Raw genomic sequence first — 19,247 nt, 5'->3', positions numbered from 1 at the left:
GTTCGAAATGTTTCATCATTATGATGCTATGTTTTACTTGGTCTTGTGTAGTTTGAGACCAATACGCTGAGAGGAAGACATGGTAAAATTCTCCTTCACTGTGACAATCGTGAATGAGCGATCGCATTCTTACAGCTGGTTCATTCTCTGAATAGCCACACATAAATTCTAATCTGTGCTCTAATGACCAGTTGGGAGGAAAACAATGAGAGAATTGATGGAGCCACGCTTGTGGATGAATGTCGTTGCCAGAATTCTTAAATGTTTTAAAATCACGTGTAGTAATGAACAGCTTATAGTCAAAATCATCATGTCGGCGAGTCGCATATCGGTCATTGTTACGTCGTTTCGGCGGTTCCATTTCAAAATTCGGTGCACCTTGCCAATTTCTTTCATAATTTCCGAAATGCACTGTGTTATTATTTTCTGCCTGTTCCGTATTTCTATGTCCCTCTTCCCGTATTGGAGCGCGAGTGTCCTCTGAAATACGTAATTCTTGTATTACCTGCGTCAGCTGATGTACTTCCCGGATTTCTCTTTGGTGTTGCAAATTAATTTGATTCTGATTTTGTTTGAATTTCCTAATTTGTTCGCACTCTTCTGTGTCATTAAAGACTACCGGTTTTGTGTCATTCAGATTATCATCTACTGTCGTAGATAAATTATTTAGCTGATCCGAAAGTTCAACTACTTTCTCTGATAATGAACTAATTTCCTCCATGTGACTTTCTGAACCAATTTTCAGAGTATCTACTGTGTCCTTTAAGTTTTCCTGAGTTTTTGCAAGTTGCGTAACCGAATCGGTAGATGCAACTGAGTCAATTTTAGCTTGCAAGATCTCATGATTTTCATGAACAATAGTTTGCAGTTCTTTCATGGCTGCTTCGTGATTCTGTAATGCATTTTCATGCCGCGAAAAAATAGGTTGAAAATGCTCACAAATCTGTGTTTTTACGTCATTACAGACTTTTTGACATGTCGCTTCAATGTTATGTAACTCAGTAGTTAAATCTTCACGTGTTTGTTCAAGTTTGGTGTCAAACTTTTGAAGCTTTTGCTGTGTTTGTCTCTGATTTTGTTCCATTGTGTCTAACTTTTTAAGCTTTTGCTGTGTTTGTCTCTGAATTTGTTCCATTGTGTCTAACTGTTGCTGTGTTTGTCTCTGATTTTGTTCCATCGTGTCTAACTGTTGCTGTGTTTGTCTCTGGTGTTGTTCCATTGTGTCTAACTTTTGAAGCTTTTGCTGTGTTTGTCTCTTATTTTGTTCCATTTGTTGCATTAGCTGTAATAACAATGCATTAGTGTCTGGAATCTGTTCCTCTACGCTTTTCGGCAGTGCATTTACACCGGCAACATTCACATTTTGACAAGCAGAAAATGTGTCTTGACTTACTTGAGAAAACGGTGAGGACGCAAAACCTGAATCTACAGTATTTGCAAAATTGTGTCCTGTCATTTCGGATTCCTGAGGCGAGCTGTTGCCGAGCGATCGATCGATAATGCTTCCCTGTTCACTAATTGTTTCACTGCCTACGCCATTGTTTGCCGCCCACTCCATTTCCCTATGCACAATTACCAAATTACTATGTTGAACATTAGTTAATTCATTACACGGTGGCGCTAACACACTGCTTTCGTCTTCACTGTCATTTCTCAGTTTACTTTGGAGCCTAGTATTACGTTTTTCACACGCCATAATTGTAACAATATTTCACACGATAACACAGAAAAGCACAATTTGAAGAGCAAAATAAGATAACATAGCAATGGAAATAATGTCTACTTAATTGCAAGCACAGCTGCGAAATACTTGGTGTAAATCTACATGCATGCCACAACTGTTTTACTGTACAACAATGAAAAACTACAATTACAAAGGAAATTCTCTCTATGATTACGCGCTAGTGACAAACAAAAGCTACACTAATTACACAAACTACAAGAAAAAAATCAGAAGATTCCAGTGAGGTATCCTGGCAGGGTCGACATATGAAACGTCCCCTTTTGAACAATTATACATGACTGTGCTTAAACTGACACACAATATTTTTTTAGCGCAACGCAATCTGACTTTCAGAAAACCCTACAAAAGAATGGCCCTGACTAACATTAACCTATACCTTTCACAAATCACTTACCTCACAAAAATCTTCGTTACTCAAGCTACTACAATACAGCGAGCGCCACTACTGTCAGATAAATAAAAGATTCAAACTACGGAAGGCACTAACTACTGATAGGCATAGTTAGCGAATGAAAGATTTTGATAGAGAAGAAACAATGTATTTACCTTAATAGTGTTCAAAGGTCATAATATATATAGCAGTTCATGACATCCAGTCTTACAAACTTCAAAACTCCGCCATTTCTCTCCCCACATCCTCCACTGCTGGCGGCTCACCTCCAACTGCGCAACGCTACGCGCTGTTCACATCCAGCTGCCCAACACTACAATGGCAGACAACAATGCAAACTAGCCACAGACTGCACACAGCACAGCCAGTGATTTTCATACAGAGCGCTACGTATCGTTGCCAATAAGAAAACATAAACAGCCTACTTACAAGTGGTCACTTAACATATGACACTGTTCACATTCCTTATATACCATACTGGGCTCGGTACTAACACTAAACACGAACAACACTAATGCACTCGGTTCGCCTATCACAGAAAAGTGCAACTTTAATCCCGCCGATAGTGTGCATGTACACGAAGTTACATTGACATCCGACCGTGTCTTCTCGGTGTTTCACTTTTTCCGTCGGGCAGTTTATTATTTCCTCCTTCAAGGATCTCGCGAAGTCACCGAGACAGAAAATACGGGAAATTAGATCTCTTACGCTGGATCTCGACAACACACCGTTTGCGTACGGAACAGGAAAGCTGAGGGAATGATAATGGTGCAGTATATTCCCTCCAACAGCCACCGTACGGTTGTGTGCAGAGTACAGATGTGGATGTAGCGACTTACACTTTATCTCACTCTCAGGATCATCAATATATTGTTATTCTCTCTGAGACAGTGGTACCGAACAAGGCTGCACTGAATGAACTAGCAGCTCGGAAATGACAAAATTTATTGATTGCTTAAAGTGTTGTGTCAGTTTCAGAGGGCATCATATTTGGTGCAGATGTTTTAATACTATATTTGGTGGATGACTTCCGTTGGACTGCACACCTACAGAAGGATCAGCAGCGTGTTGTTTGAAGTATTCGCAGATTAAGCAAAAATACAGAAAAAATTGATGTTGCCGTGGATTGCAGCCGCCCTAAGACTCGAGGAGCAGAGACATGTACACTGTCCTCTTCTCACGCTGAAGATGGCTTTCTAAAATGAAAGTTTAAGCGCGTTGTGGTTCCCAGAGCGTCGGCTTGCGAAAGTCCGTTAGTAGCTGCACACTGCTCCAGATCCTTCGCGTTACCTTGTTTGGACACCTCTGCGCCAACCAGTTCCGGCGACCGACGCTCTGTAAATCACGTCCGAATCTGTCGCCAGCACAGCACAAAAATTACCCGCCACTTCCTTCGCTCACCCTCTGAAAGGTAGTGAAAAGAAATGCGGCGACCGTCTCAAGTAAGACAACTTCCCCCATAATCGCAGTCTTTGTGTCTGCAGCGACATATAATCCGTACGTGACATTCTGCCAATCTACCGCTGCCTCCCTTTCCTTTGTGCTCCACAAACTCAGTAATAAAGACAGGTCCACTCAACAGACACCGAAATTCTTCACGGCGAACTGCTTCGACATACACTTTCAAAATTGCTTCTCGAGATATCTCTAACCGATAAAATCGGTTCTCATATTAACATTGTACACTAAAATAATAAATGTTTGTTGCAGGCTTCAGCCTGAAGACTGACTTGACGCGTCTCTCCGCGGTAGTTCGTTCTGTGCAAGTCTTTTCAACTCTGCATAACTGCTGTAACCGACATCCACTTAAATGTGCTCACTGTAGTCAGGCCTCGACCTTCCTCTGCAGCTTTCACTCCACACACTTCCCTCAACTACCAAAATACAAAATTCCTAGCTCTCTGAGCATATGTATTATCGAGCTACCTTCTTTTACCCACGATGCTCCATACAGCTCTCTTCTGGGCAATTCGATGCATTTCCTCATCATTAGTTATCCGATCAACTCATACTCTGCAAGCCACCTTATAGTGTATGGTAGAGGGTACCTTTACTACCACTATCATTTTCCCCCTTTCCTATTTCGTTCGCAAATGGTATTGGGAAGAACGTTTGTCATTATGTGTTCGAAATTCTCTGATTTTCTCTTCATGGACATTTCACGAGACGTATGTGTGACGGGTTAATGTGTTGGCCGACTCCTCTTGGAACGTACGCTCTCAAAATTTCACCATTAACTTTCCTCGGTGCACAACTCATATCTTCTCCAAGTTCTCGAGGCAAACTTGTCTTCAGTGATCTGACATTAACTTATTAATGGAAGAGTAGCTTACCTCAGAATATTCGTTACTAGCAGAGATGATTCTGAGCGAAACATTGATTGAATTAGACACTAAAATATTTAGATTTGTCGCTTCTGTACAAAGCCTTCGTGCATCGCCTTATGGCTGCTCACATCTAAAACAGTGTGCTGAAAAGTAATGCTTCGATTTTTGTTTTGCTCAAAATTCTTAAAGCTTTTTAAATAAAACTTACTTTATTATCATTCTACATCTTCATTCTTCATGTCTACGTATTTATTTCTCAACATAATCACCCTGGTGACGAAAACATTTCTCCCAACGAAAGACCCGTTTGTTGATCTCGTCACTGTAGAATGATTAGCTTTGTTGATGGAGCCACAATCTCATCTCTGCTTGCACCGCTTCATCACTATCAGAGTGAAATCCTCGAAAGTGCTCTTTTAGTTTTGGAAACATGTGAAAGTCGGATACGGTTAAGTCGGGACTGTACAGAGGATGATCGACGACAGTGAATCCAAGGACTTGGATTGTAGCACATGTCGCAGCGCTAGTGTGTGGTCTGCCATTGTCACGCTGAAGGAAATGTGTGAACGAAATCTTCGAAATCAAGCTTTCAGGTTTCTGAGGGTCTCACAATACTGTGCAGAGTTTATGGTGGTGCCTATAGGCACGAATTCCAAATGCACCACACCTTGAACATCCCAGAATACTTTAAATATGACTTTGCCCGCTGATGGCATGATCTTGAACTTTTTTGCCGTCGGCGATAATTTGTGACGGAACCCCATTAATGCTATTTTGTTTTCGGGGTCAAAATGGTGAGCCCAGCTTTCATCAACTATCACAGTGTTGTTCAGGAACCTATCATCCTCACACTTTCACTCTTATATTGATTTCTACTGGAGGCATGATTTCGGCGGTTGGAAGCCGACTACAGCACGCCGTCTTTCACGCACAGACATAGTTACGCGCTACAATTCGGAGACCTCTAGCGGCAAAGGGTTGCCACATTCGTTAGCGAAGCGGAAAAGACGACTGAGTAATATGCATAACGTGTAATACCTCAACCGATGTTGAGAACAGAACAAAAAATTCGGAGTCAGTACTTTTCAGCATGACCTTGTATAAAGCGCCCACTTTCAATAGCAAACCATTTCACACCTTAAGAAAGTACACCTTGTCTCCGCCACAGCCACGCACAGATTGGAAAAAGACACGGCTTTGTTCTTCAAAATTTGCAAAGCATGTCAGCGTCTCCTTGGCTTAGCGGGCTTAAAGATAAGAACAAAAGTTGCTCGCAGATAATCGACACGGAATAAACTGAATTTATGGAAGTTGGCAAGTACATAATTATAACAGAGAACTTTCAGTGTGATCATTCCGCTAAAGGTTGTGGAGATGGTTTCTCCAAGATATTTTATTGTTTTTACTGTTTCCAATGATTTATCGCCAACTGCGTAATCCGACAGTAATGGATCTCTTCATCTATTAATATGTAAAACGTTGTTGTCAACTAGCTGTCCGTGCAAAACACTTTATATTTGATAACTTATTTCACTTTTTCAGAAAAGTTTTCCTTCCTATTACCATGTTACATTTTAAATTCTCCATAATTCCGACGTCGTCAGATATTTTGCCGTCCAAATAGCGAAACTTTTCTTTTATTTCCAGTGTCTCATGTCCTAATCTGGCTCCACCAGTATCACCGGACTTCATTCGACTACTCTCAGTTACCCTTGTTTTGCTTCCATTGATGTTCCTCCGGCCGGCCGCTGTGACCGAGGGGTTCTAGGCTCTTCAGTCCGGAACCGCGCTGCTGCTACGGTCGCAGGTTACAATCCTGCCTCGGGCATGCTTCTACACCTACATCTACATGGTTACTCTGCAATTCACACTTAAGTGCCTGGCAGAGGGTTCATCGAACCATTTTCATACTACTCCTCTACTATTGGCTCTGAGCACTATGGGACTCAACTGCTGTGGTCATCAGTCCCCTAGAACTTAGAACTACTTAAACCTAACTAACCTAAGGACATCACACACATCCATGCCCGAGGCAGGATTCGAACATGCGACCGTAGCAGTGGCACGGTTCCGGACTGCGCGCCTAGAACCACAAGACCACCGCGGCCGGCTTCTCTACTATTCCACTCTGGAATGGCTCGTGGGAAAAAGGAACACCTAAATCTTTCCGCTCGAGCTCTGATTTCTCTTATTTTATTATGATGATCATTTCTCCCTAGGTAGGTGGGTGTCAACAAAATATTTTCGCATTCGGAAGAGAAAGTTGGAGATTGAAATTTCGTGTCTAGATCTCGCCGCAAAGAAAACCGCCTTTGTTTCAGTGACTGCCACCCCAACTCGCGTATCATATCAGTGACACTCTCACCCCTATTGCTTGATAACACGAAACGGGTTGCCCTTCCTTGCACTTTTGCGATGTCCTCCGTCAATCCTACCTGGTAAGGATCCCACACCGCGCAGCAATATTTCAGCAGAGGACGGACAAGTGTAATGTAGGCTGTCTCCTTAGTGGGTTTGTCGCATCTTCTAAGTGTTCTGCCAACAAAGCGCAGTCTTTGTTTCGCCTTCCCCACAATATTCAATATTCAATATTTTCCCAATTTAAGTTGCTCTTAATTATAATTCCTAGGTATTTAGTCGAATTGACAGCCCTTAGATTTGTGCGATTTATCGTATACCCAAAATTTATCGGATTTCTTTTAGTGGCCATGTGGATGACCTAGCACTTTTCTTTGTTTAGTGCCAATTGCCACTTTTCGCAGCATACAGAAATTCTCTCTAGACAATTTTATACTTCGAATTGATCGTCTGATGATTTTACTAGGCGGTAAATTACAGCATCATCTGCAAACAATCTAAGGGGGCCGCTCAGATTATCACCTAGATCATTTATGTAAATCAGGAACAGCAGAGGGCCTATGAACGCCAGATATCACTTCTGTTCTAATCGATGATTTACTGTCTATCACTACGAACTGTGACCTCTCTGAGAGGAAATCACGAATCCAGTCACACAACTCAGACAATACTCCATATGCACGCAATTTGATTAATAGTCGCTTGTGAGGAACGGTATAAAAAGCCTTCTGGAAATCTAGTAATATGGAATCGATCTGAGATCCCTTGTCGACAGCACTCATTACTTCACGGGAATAAAGAGCTAGCTGCGTTGCACAAGAACGATATTATCTGAATCCGTGTTGGTTATGTATGAATAAGTCATTTTCTTCAAGGTGATTCATAATGTTCGAGTACAGTATATGCTCCAAAATCCTATTGCAAATTGAGGTCAGTGATATGGATCTGTAATTCAATGGGTTACTCCTATTTCCTTTCTTGAATATTGGTGTGACCTGTGCTACCTTCCAGTCTTTAGGAACAGACCTTTCGTCATGTGAGCGGTTGTATATGATTGCTAAGAAAGGCGCTATTGTGTCTGCATACTCTGAAAGGAACCTCATTGGTACACCATCTGGACCGAAAGACTTGCCTTTCTTAAGTGATTTGAGTTGTTTCTCAACACCTAAGATATCTACTTTTACGTCACTCATGCTAACAGCTGTTCTGGTTTAGAATTATGGAATATTTACATCTTCTTCTTTCGTGAAGGAATTACCGAAAACTGTATTAAGTAACTCCGCTTTAGTGGCACCATCATCGGTAAAATTTCCGTCGCTATCGCGCAGTGACGGTATTGACTGTTTTTTTGCCACTGGTGTACTTTACATACGACCAGAATCTCTTTGGGTTGCATGGATGTGTGTGATGTCCCCTTTACGTACGTCGGCACTTGCACTCTGCTACTCGGTTGCTGAATACGCTGCCCCAGTTTGGGAAAGATCAGCGCATGCGAAACGAGTGGATCCTCTGCTGAACGATGCCTGTCGCGTAATCACGGGATGCTTAAGACCCACCCCGGTTAGCCAACTTTATTTGCTTAGTGGCATAGCTCCACCCAACATCAGACGAGCTATAGCAAGCGAAGCAGAGCGCCTCAAGCAGCTGCGCGACCAGCGCCATCCTCTCTTCGGACAGAACCCTCCACACACACGTCTAAAATCAAGACGGAGTTTCCTCACCTCAGTTCAACCGATCGAAACCTCAAAACAAAAGGCCAGATTGTCAAAATGGAAAGCAACACTGCCTACGGGAGACCAGGCACCTCTAATGTCACCCAACGAACAGTTGGCCTCTGAAAATGAACTAAAATGGCCATTATGGAGAACCCTCAACCGCCTACGAACTGGGGTGGGCAGATGCAACGTAAACATGTGTAAATGGGGATACCGAGACGGGACGGACACGTGCCAGTCCGGACTGACCCAAACAATGGACCACCTCCTGGAATGCAGCAACATGGGGGAAGTGTGCAGGAAAGAAGATCTGGCAAACGCTACAGCAGTGGCAGTTAAATGCGCTGAACCTTGGCGCGACGTCATATGATATATATACTGTGTGTTGTCTTTATATTGTAATGTGACTCCCCATTTTGGGTTTGTTTTACTTATACATATGTGTATTGTATTTGTATTTGTGTGTATATGTAATATGTGGGTTGTCTATGGCTTGGACACGATTAAATAAAATGTCCCTAGGTTAGTTAGGTTTAAGTAGTTCTAAGTGCAAGGGACTGATGATCTCTAATGTTAAGTCCCATAGTGCTTAGGACTTCTTTCTGTAGGGTACGTTAAAGGAGAATGTGTACCGTGATGTGCCTACAACCCCAGAGGATATGAAACAACGTATTGTGGCAGCCTGCGGCGACATTACACCAGATGTACTGCGGCGTGTACGACATTCATTACGCCAGAGATTGCAACTGTGTGCAGCAAATGATGGGCACCACATTGAACATCTATTGGCCTGACATGTCGGGACACACTCTATTCCACTCCGTAATTGAAAACGGAAACCACGTGTGTACATGTACCTCACCCCTCATGGTAATGTACATGTGCATCAGTGAAAAAGACCAATAAAAAGGTGTTAGCATGTGGACGTAATGTGCTGTTCCAGTCTCTTCTGTACCCAAGGTCCATCACCGTTCCCTTTGGATCCCTACGTAATTCGGTGCTCTCCGATACACACGATCGAACAGCGGAGGAGTGGTACTCAAGCGTCAAATTTAGGTTACAATATGTCCGGATGTAATTAACATTTTACAATGCAACAAACGGCACTGATTACGTATTTGTTTATATGTTCAGATGTGTTAACAAAACTAACGGGGTTCCATTTAAAAAATCGTAGGTTTGTGTTAAAAAACATACTTCCGTGCATTTTTTTATGGTTTGTATTAACCAATTACACTAGCCCCACTCCTCACGTTCGGTCTGTGGAATCGGTTCGTCAGTATATGATGTGGTTTACGATATATATCCAGTGGTAACGTTAGGTGACTCACCCTATATATATATATATATATATATATATATATATATATATATATATATATCCAAAGTTTTCAAGAAAATGCAACTAAATTTGGAACAGTTGTTAAGAAATGTTATATGCATACCGCCTACATACAAAAATTTGCGTGCTTATTGACGCTACATGCTCTTAATTATAAGCAAGTGAATTTTCTTCAACAAGGTGAGTACAAATGTTCTTTTCGTGAAAAATTTATCAGAACAAAGTCAATGCATTTTTGTGCAAAATGTGATATATCTTTATTACAAACATCTGTGAACATAATTTTGATACCTTCTTTCGCTGAATTTTTACTGCTCTTCAAATAATTGTAGAAAAAACATCAAATTTTAGGGCTTTTCTCTTTCATAAATGCCTTATTACTGTATTAAATGAAAATTACTTCCACAGAATGTTACACTATAGTATTGACTAGTTGCATGCCAAATTTAAGTACTCTAACATCAGTGGTTTGTGACGAAAAGGTGAAGTTTACAAACTGTAAGTTACGGGAAACCTGAATCAAAGATTTAGCAGTGTTAGTATATGGCCTTACTTTTTGTGTGTGAACTCGTGCAAATCGAATGCATACTCCTATTCATTCTCAATCAGCCTTTTCTTTCTTTGTCTTCTTTGGTTAATCTGATTTTCAAACTGACTAACAACAGCGTCAGCTGCAGAAATTCTCCTTTGACGATTTCCTTCCATACCGACAATGTGAGAGCTCCTGAATCATATTCTAGCACCTGTAGAGTTCGTAGTCTGCCGAGATTATTAATGTGTAGTAATTACGCTTCACTGGAAAGAGGCATACTACAGATTGTAATGATAGATCTACGCGCAACTTTCATAATTTTTACTCCTTTGTAGCCACTTCTAAACACACACAGCAAACCAAAGAATAAAAAACTAGTGGCAGTGATGCTATTCCTCAACCTTCTTGATGTACTACACAAACATTCCCTGTACGGTGATTGCATAAAACTGGAAGAAAACACCGCAGGAATATATAATGTGAGGGAATACAGAACGAGGGAGAGGCGTGGTCCCATGCAAGCTTTTGCCAATCATTATTTTTATCACACTTAGGAGTGCAATTATAACGTAATATTCAGGAACTGAAATTTCAGTAATATCTAGTAAATGAAGAGCCAATAAAATATTTTTGATAATTTTGGTCGCTTTCACGTACGTGCATCATTGTTAACTACCCGTTTAGCATTATGATAGAGCGCGAAGTGGAGCAGCGGTTAAAACACTGGATTCACATTTGACCAACGCGAGATTTCCATTTCTCCGCTCTACCATCGCCTCTCTGTAATACGGGCGAAGGCTGGGATGATTCCGCGAACGAGGTCGTTCAGCCAGCTTTGCCTTCCTGAGCCGGCGCTCCGCCTCTAACGACCTCCAGGCAGCCACCTTTCGTCGGTGAGGAGTAGCTTTGGAATTTAACGTACCGTCACCATCAAGGCTACTGCCTACCGAGCCGAGGACGAACTGGCACAGGTAAATCTGTTTTCTTTCCGACACCCGACAACGGAGGATGTCTTAAAAACTATACTTGAAAATAATTCTTCTTCTTCTTCTTCTGTCTTTCACAGATTGGGTCAATCGTCCTGTTCTGGCCTCAGCTGCAAGAGTAAAATGTCGCAATAAGATAGCAAGAATGTGCATTTTGAATTTATCATTTGTTCTAGAGTGGCAGTATCAGCTACAGGCCGATAAGCAAAGTGTGCCATTATCTGTAACATCAAAATAGCCTGACACAAACGTGACTAAGTGTTGCAACTTTTACATCAGCTACGGTGAACGAGGAAACCTGTAACAAAGGGGGGGGGGGGGGGGGGAGGGGGGGCTACCTTACTTTACGTGAAAATATTTTATTCTAAGCTTTTAAGTTGCGTTTTGGCAAGAGAGAGATTTCCTACAAGCAGTCTCAGTATACAGGAAACCTCTATCTTGCTTGCATGAAATCCAAGGATTTAGAAAAACATTTCCACCTAAAATAAAACAAAGACTAGTCCAGTCATCAATCGTGACAAATCTTTACTACTTTGATATACTTGTAGTTTAAAATTGCGGAAACTCTATACGACTTCGGCTCGCTATGAATACCTGCGTTATATACATGGCGTGGGCAAAATTATGGAAACGCCGCGAGAAATTAATGCTTCAATACAAATGCAGATGCTAGCCAAGCGGGTTGCGCTGGTGTATTTGAATACTAAAGACACCTGTGCAATGTCCTCAAGTGTGAATTGTCGTCAAAACAGTATTCTGTGTAGTGAGTGTTGGCCGGAGTGTTTGGTATTTCGAGAGGCACCGTATCGAAAAATTATACCGCATAAACGGAAAGCGCATAATTGTCGTAAGCGAAATCACAACGCGGAAGAAAGTGTGTGTCGAGTGATCGTGACGGACGGTCTTTGAAGAGAATTATGACGAAAATTTAGAGGACGACAGCTGCAAAAGACACTGTAGGACTGAAAGTTACATTTACAAACACCGTCAGCACCAAAACAACAAGAAGGGAAATACATAAACGGGGAATTCTAGAAAAACACATCAGTGATGCAAATGCTCCTAACAGGTAATCGTGTTGCCAAAACCGTAAAACCTTAACTGTAGAACTAACGTAGAATGTCAGTTGAGTTTGTTTCACACTCTTTCCAAATTATGTCCGACTTTACGTCCCAAGAGTGAAAGATGGCGGGGGCTTGGCAGCCATAACGTAGTATTCTACGGGCCCCAAAGTCGCGTTACAGCCGACGATTATGTGACCATTCTGGCTAATCAGGTCCATCTAATGGTAAAAATGATGATGCTGTGTTCAGAGACCTCAGGGCCTCTCTTCAAAGAGCTCGCTTAGTTCTAGACTGATTTTATGAGTACGAGGATGAAATGTCGCATCTCTCCTGGCCATTTCAGTCACTAGATGTCAATACTATTGGGCCCTTGTGGTCTCCTTTGGAAAGAAGGATGCGTGATCGCTATCAACCTCCATTATTGTTACCTGACCTTGGCATTATTTTGCAAGAGGAATGGTAAAAAAAGTTCCCTTCAAACCATACACCACCTGTATTGATTCATTCCAAGAGGACTGTAAACTGCTTTGAATACCAATGGTCTCCCTACACCGCATTACACATGGGAATGCTTTTTTTTTCCACCCAGTGCATGTTTCTAACAATGGGTCGTTTGAGACGTCAGTCCCTCCTATTCTCAGTTTGGTCATATGCGACGTGATAAGCGATGTAATTTGCTATCTTCTTCGCAGCTTATTTAGCCAATGGTGTTTTCAGTATCTTTCCTCGCATGTAAAATACCTATCATCGTTTTATAACCGCAATAAAAGATCTGGTACCTCCAACATCTTGGCTATTTCTGTACATAACACTAAATCTTGCTGCATCTCCTTCTCCATTTGTGATGCGACTCCGGTACACAGTACCCAGTCACCTGCACCTCATCCAAAACGATACTGGATTCGAGAGAAGATGAAAGCTTTACCTACTGTCATCGTCTACCTTCTCTGTTGACGTATACCAGTGGTCTTCTTTCTGTCCAACACTATCCAAGATTTCTCGTCAATATTTCTGTCCCCTCCCCCCCCCCCCCTTCCATCTCATCTACTATCTTTACCCTACTATTTCTGTCCCTTCCCCGGAACAGTTAACTACTTCTAGATTTTATTTCTTCAGCAGTGCTTCCATGCATTTCTGTTTGTACGCCATTGTGATGTTTACGACAAAACTGCTTTACACTGTGTTAATAAGACTGACATTTCTGTAATACCTACAATCATTACTATCACTACCATTCCTCAAAGAGGAGTTTACGCTGTTGGGTACAGTCAAGTGTACACTAGGTTACTTCCAGATTCCTGGGGAGTAGGCCTAATGCTTTAAGCGGCTTTTGCACCTTACTCAAGATAGGGGCGGTTCCAAAGAACGCTATACATTGTAGCTCACTGTGTTTACTATATCCTTTGATTATAGACAGGGCGCCCTTCATGTTATGGCACCAATAATGATGGGGATGACGTCAGGATTTAAATTCCACATTCGACTGACCTCGATTGTTTGGAACTACTTTATCATTAATTTCCCGATCACATGCGACTGAGATATCGATTAAGACGCATAAACCTTTACGCGGCTGACGTTCAATTATTTTTATGTACACCTCTTATACAATGCGCATTGCCAGGTAAAATAAATGTGTAAATAAGAAAACCTAGTACCTCAGCACTTGAAAAGTAACTGCTAAGAAAAAATTAGACAAAAATAGCCTTTATGATATTCCTGAAATTGTTAAGAGTTCAGCTGCCCATTTAAACTGAATGCAGGAAGCAGATGTAGATGTAAATTTCTGAGATAAAATGGGAAGAACAATGTTAGAGAAAGGAAATAGAGAGTGAGAAATAAACTTTCGAATCAATGGAAAAGCACAAAAATGACAAAGTAAGACAAAAACTGGTGATCGGAAACATCTTAATCAGAAGTTATATCTGTAATGAAGCAGGGGCCTTCCTACTATTACTTATATCAGATATCACCAACTTCTTATAAACATTTGATTGTAAAAATAACTAATGTTTCGAAATGAAGCAGAATCTAAGAGAAAAAATATTAAAAGTGAAGGAAACATCACCAGTCTGTAATTAAAATAGTATAATATCTCTAGCATTTAACCTTTGAGTAAACGAAAACATAAAATTTTGACTGTTCCCAGAATTCACTGAACATTACGCTCCCTCGGACTCAAGTACTAAATCATATTAAACAGAAAAAGGTAGCAAGGTCATACAATGTCGCTGGCATATCACAGTATGACGAGCTCTGAGATGAAACAAACGCCAGCCAACACGTATCTGTTAGATACAAAGTTTTCACATGGTCTAAATGCTTCTCCGGTGTTGCTCTTTCCTGATGGGTCATATCCAACAAATCTTTTGGGACAATATACTACGTACATATTTTACTAGCACATCGCATTAAACAACACGCAATTCGACACGCAATAAGGCTTATCATGCAAAAGAAAGAATTAAGACTTACAAACATTGCAGATAGAGATGTATATGCAGCAAATGACGTAGAAAGCATAAAATAACAAAAATTTTTATCACTACAGACGAATACATGACACACGAAAATGCCACAAGAATTAAGCCAATGTCAAAAGAGAGTGTATCCGTAAAAATGTAATATCGTTCTACAACAAGCTTTTAATAAAGGAAATTAACTTCAGATTAACCTTTGTAAATTACTGGAAGTATAATTTAAAATTCCTGAGTTTTAAGTAACGCTAGATAGGTAACAGCAATGAGAAATTGTAAAAGTAACTTCATCAAAAAATTGTATGTTTATTGTATAAGTAATTTTGAAACTAATTTGCAAGGAGTGAGCTTGCTAACAGTCATAATGCCCGATGAAGAAACATTTAGCTGTCGGAAGTGGAGTAACGTCATTCAACGTTGGTGGCCCATAAATCATGTTAGCGTAATCTTTATTAAGCACTGCAGCTGCAACTGTCATTTTGAAAACGGCCGCTTGTATGTAGATGCAATAGAAAGTGTATTATTTACAGTCTCCTCATTGACTGAAGTATCTGTAGTCGGCAAAGCAGACCGAATGTGCTTCACTCAGAATGAACGTGGTGTTTACCAACATCACTGCGCCTATTTAACATTTCTGACCACAGTTCGAACCTCATGCTTTTTATACTTCTTTCTTAGATATTAGTTTGTGGTGTGAAGCAGTTCAGTACATACATATATCGCAGGCCACGCTACGCACTAAAAACAGTTTCCCTTTTAAACACGTTACTCCACTGTCCAAACATCATAGCCTTCAGGTTCTTATTTTGTGAAATATTAGGCCATGCCAAGAATCACATTTGTACTTCACAGTCCATCCTGTCCATTGTAAACAGTCCACTTGGCAAACGTGTCTCTTCATTGTTCCAATTTTGTGGCTTTCACATTATTTTTACATGTCGTTATTAAGTCGTTGTCTCGGCTGTCTGTCTGTTTGGCACAAATTTTTCAGTTTGTTTTAAACTATCTTCACGATGAGTTAGAGACTTGAAATTATAGACATGTATCAGTACTGGATGGCAATGCAATATTATTCCCGTCGGTCTGTTCGGTACAGCGGGGAAATTGGCGGTGGCAGTGAAAAAGGTTGGGTAATGTCTGACATGTGAGCTGCGCTGCCGCTACAGGACTGGCATGTTGCGCAGGTAGTGGCGGAATGCGTTCCAGGTGGTATGCAAGTGGATGTGTGCAGCTGAGCAGTAGGTAGCGACAGGCGTGTACAATACATCGGACACACACGAACATGAGACAAGCTCTAGTAAAATGCTATTATTGATACAAATAATTATTTAAATAAAAATATCTCTTCAAAATGTTTAAAAACCAGAACATAATTAAATAAAAACAATATTTTAATATAACCGAACCGAACAAAAAAGTGTAAAATAATTTCTCGTACTCTCATACAGATTCCTGTCCCAGTATAAACAGTCATAAGACTTTGTACTTGTGTATTTTTAATTGTAAGCAATACTTGTAAAATTCATAACAAAAAACTTGGGTGCATGCAAAAAATAATAGTTATGAGGTGAACTATTCGTGCAACAATTATGTATCGCATGCACCCCATATTTTTCTTTATAAATCTTAGAAGTAGTGCCATCGCTATTAAAAATTCACAAGCACAAATCTTCAGGGCTTTCTTTCTGGGTTTAGGGATTCGTATGCGGCTCTTGCACTTTTTATATCAATTTAAAAACGTGTAATATAAAACTGTCCACACGTCATAATTTTCAAGTTTAATTTGTGAGACGATGGTCCACGATTGGGAGTACTTTAATATATTTATATTTTAATTTCACAGTCCGCGATATGTATCGAAAACAGTCATCGCTATAAACCGAAAACACAATTTGAAGCTGCTGCTACCGACACGGCATCCACACCCTCGCGCACGACAACCATCAGTCTCTGCCCATTTGTTCAGACTCTTTTATTACCGTTCTACACAAAGACCTCTCGATTCATTTCAAAGTTCGGCCCTCTCGTAGATGATTACCTAGATTACAATATTTTTAAACTTTTACAATTTTACGGGCCAACGGCCTTGCCACAGTGGTAACACCGATCGTCGAAGTTAAGCGCTATCGGGCTGGGCTAGCACTTGGATGGGTGACCATCCGGTCTGCCGAGCACTGTTGGCAAGCGGGGTGCACTCAGCCCTTGTGAGGGAAACTGAGGAGCTACTTGAATGAGAAGTAGCGGCTCCGGTCTCGAAACTGACAGACGGTCTGCTGACTACATGCCCCTCCATATCCGCATCCAGTGACGCCTATGGGCTGAGGATCACACGGCGGCCAGTCGGTACCGTTGGGCCTTCCAAGGCCTGCTCGGACGAAGTTTTTTTTACAATTTTACGGACATAAAAAATATTTTAACAACACGTTAAGCACACAACAGCAGAAAATACAAGATAATAATTCCTTTGATGGCAGTTGCAGAACGTATATAGAAAGAAACGAAAAACCTGCACTATTGCAATCCTCTGTAGGTGAAAACATGAAAGAAAAAGAGAAAAAAGTTGTATCGGACTACAGTAATATCTTCGCAAAACATAGTGTGGCCAGTAGCCTTCGGACGTCTCACTGTAGGAACTGGGTGCGAAGGTAGGAGGTCCGATTGTCGAAGGCAGGCAAATGACAGATGTGTTTTCTGTCGCATCGATCGGGACAGAGCAGTGAGTGAGTTCGATCGGGGCAAAACATCTGTCATTCTGTTGGTGGAATTTCACATCAGCTTCATGCATCAAGGTTCAATGTGGAGAGTCTGTGTAGTGCAGTCACCAGGGAAGCATTAAATCCATCTTTCAAACTTGTAGACCCCTGAAATTAACGGACAGAAACCATCGAACTCTAAAGCAAATCGTACGAACGAAAGGTCAGACAATCTTATCCTTATTCTTTTCCCTCTGGTAATGAGTATTTAATGTGAAAAATAACAAGTCGACTTTGGTTCGGGTTCCACGTTAAACTGAATACCCCGTAACTGGCGGATTAGGTCAGTTTAGTGTTTGGAAGAAGGAAAGGGCATGCTAACTACAATACAACGAAGCTTTACAAAACTCAGCATTGCTCAAAACAAGCTTCGGGTTGATAACAGCTTTGCCAGACAGTGGCTTTACTGTATGGGTATGCTGGGTGTTTCAACTATAATGGGTCAAACCCTACGAGAGATCTAAAAGCAGAAAAGTGCCAAAACAGGATGAGGAACCTGGATTTCTACTACGGCATTTATCTATCGAACAAGTGACCTACACCAGAATAGTAGGACAGAGAATGTTTTGCCCCACATTCCACTGTTGCCAAATTTATTCAAGATGACGGCGAAGACGACGTACAAGATGGCGGCCTGTAGACTTGGCAACAGCGCATGACGTCATCCAAGATGGCGGATTTTGGCGGGAAGTTTGAATTTTGGCGAGAAAATAGGCGAATTGGGCTACCTGCACTAACCTAACCCCCAGAAAATTGGTGAGAAATTTAAATTTTGGCAGGAAAATAGGTCAACTGTGCTATGTCACTAACCTAACCCTCCAGAAAAAATTGGCATCAAATTCAGATTCCAACAGGATATTGGCTGCAAAATCGTACTTGTCTTTATTATTATTCACTATTATTCATTATCATTTATTATCATTCACTATCAATTATTATCATTTATTATTATTTACAATTATTATTATTTATGATCGGCCTACCTCCACTAGAAAATTGGGCCAAATTCAAATTCCAACACAATAATGTCACGAAAACCATATTCCTATTTATTATTATTATCATTTATTATTTATTGAAGATGTCAGATTACAGTGGGAAGAAAGCCACTTGCGTTACATCCATGATAAAAATCTGTCACAAGTTCAAATTCCAACACCATAATCGATCACACTTACGAAATAGTCCACATCCTACGACCTTTAACTGTCATTTATGTTTTTTCACTGCTAACCTATAAAAATTGTGCTTGTACTGCACTTGTACTAACGTAATTCACATCCTGTTATTTTGCAAGAAATTCAAATTCCGGCAGGATAATGCATCACACCACTAAAAAGGCGGGAAAATAGACCAATTGTGCTACGTCCACTAACCTAACCCCCCACCCCCTAGAAAATGGCGGGAAGTTCAATTTCCAACATGATAATGCACCACACCGCTCTTAACTATACTAATGAAAGAAAAACGTACGAAAATAGCTCACTTGCCCTACCTCCACTAAGCTAAGTCACCCGACCGCCACTTCCTCCTACGAACTGGCACCAACATTTAATTT

Source organism: Schistocerca serialis, chromosome 3 (assembly GCF_023864345.2).
Source record: "Schistocerca serialis cubense isolate TAMUIC-IGC-003099 chromosome 3, iqSchSeri2.2, whole genome shotgun sequence".
Lineage (NCBI taxonomy): Eukaryota > Metazoa > Arthropoda > Insecta > Orthoptera > Acrididae > Schistocerca > Schistocerca serialis.
Note: the sequence above shows the minus strand (reverse complement) of the source record.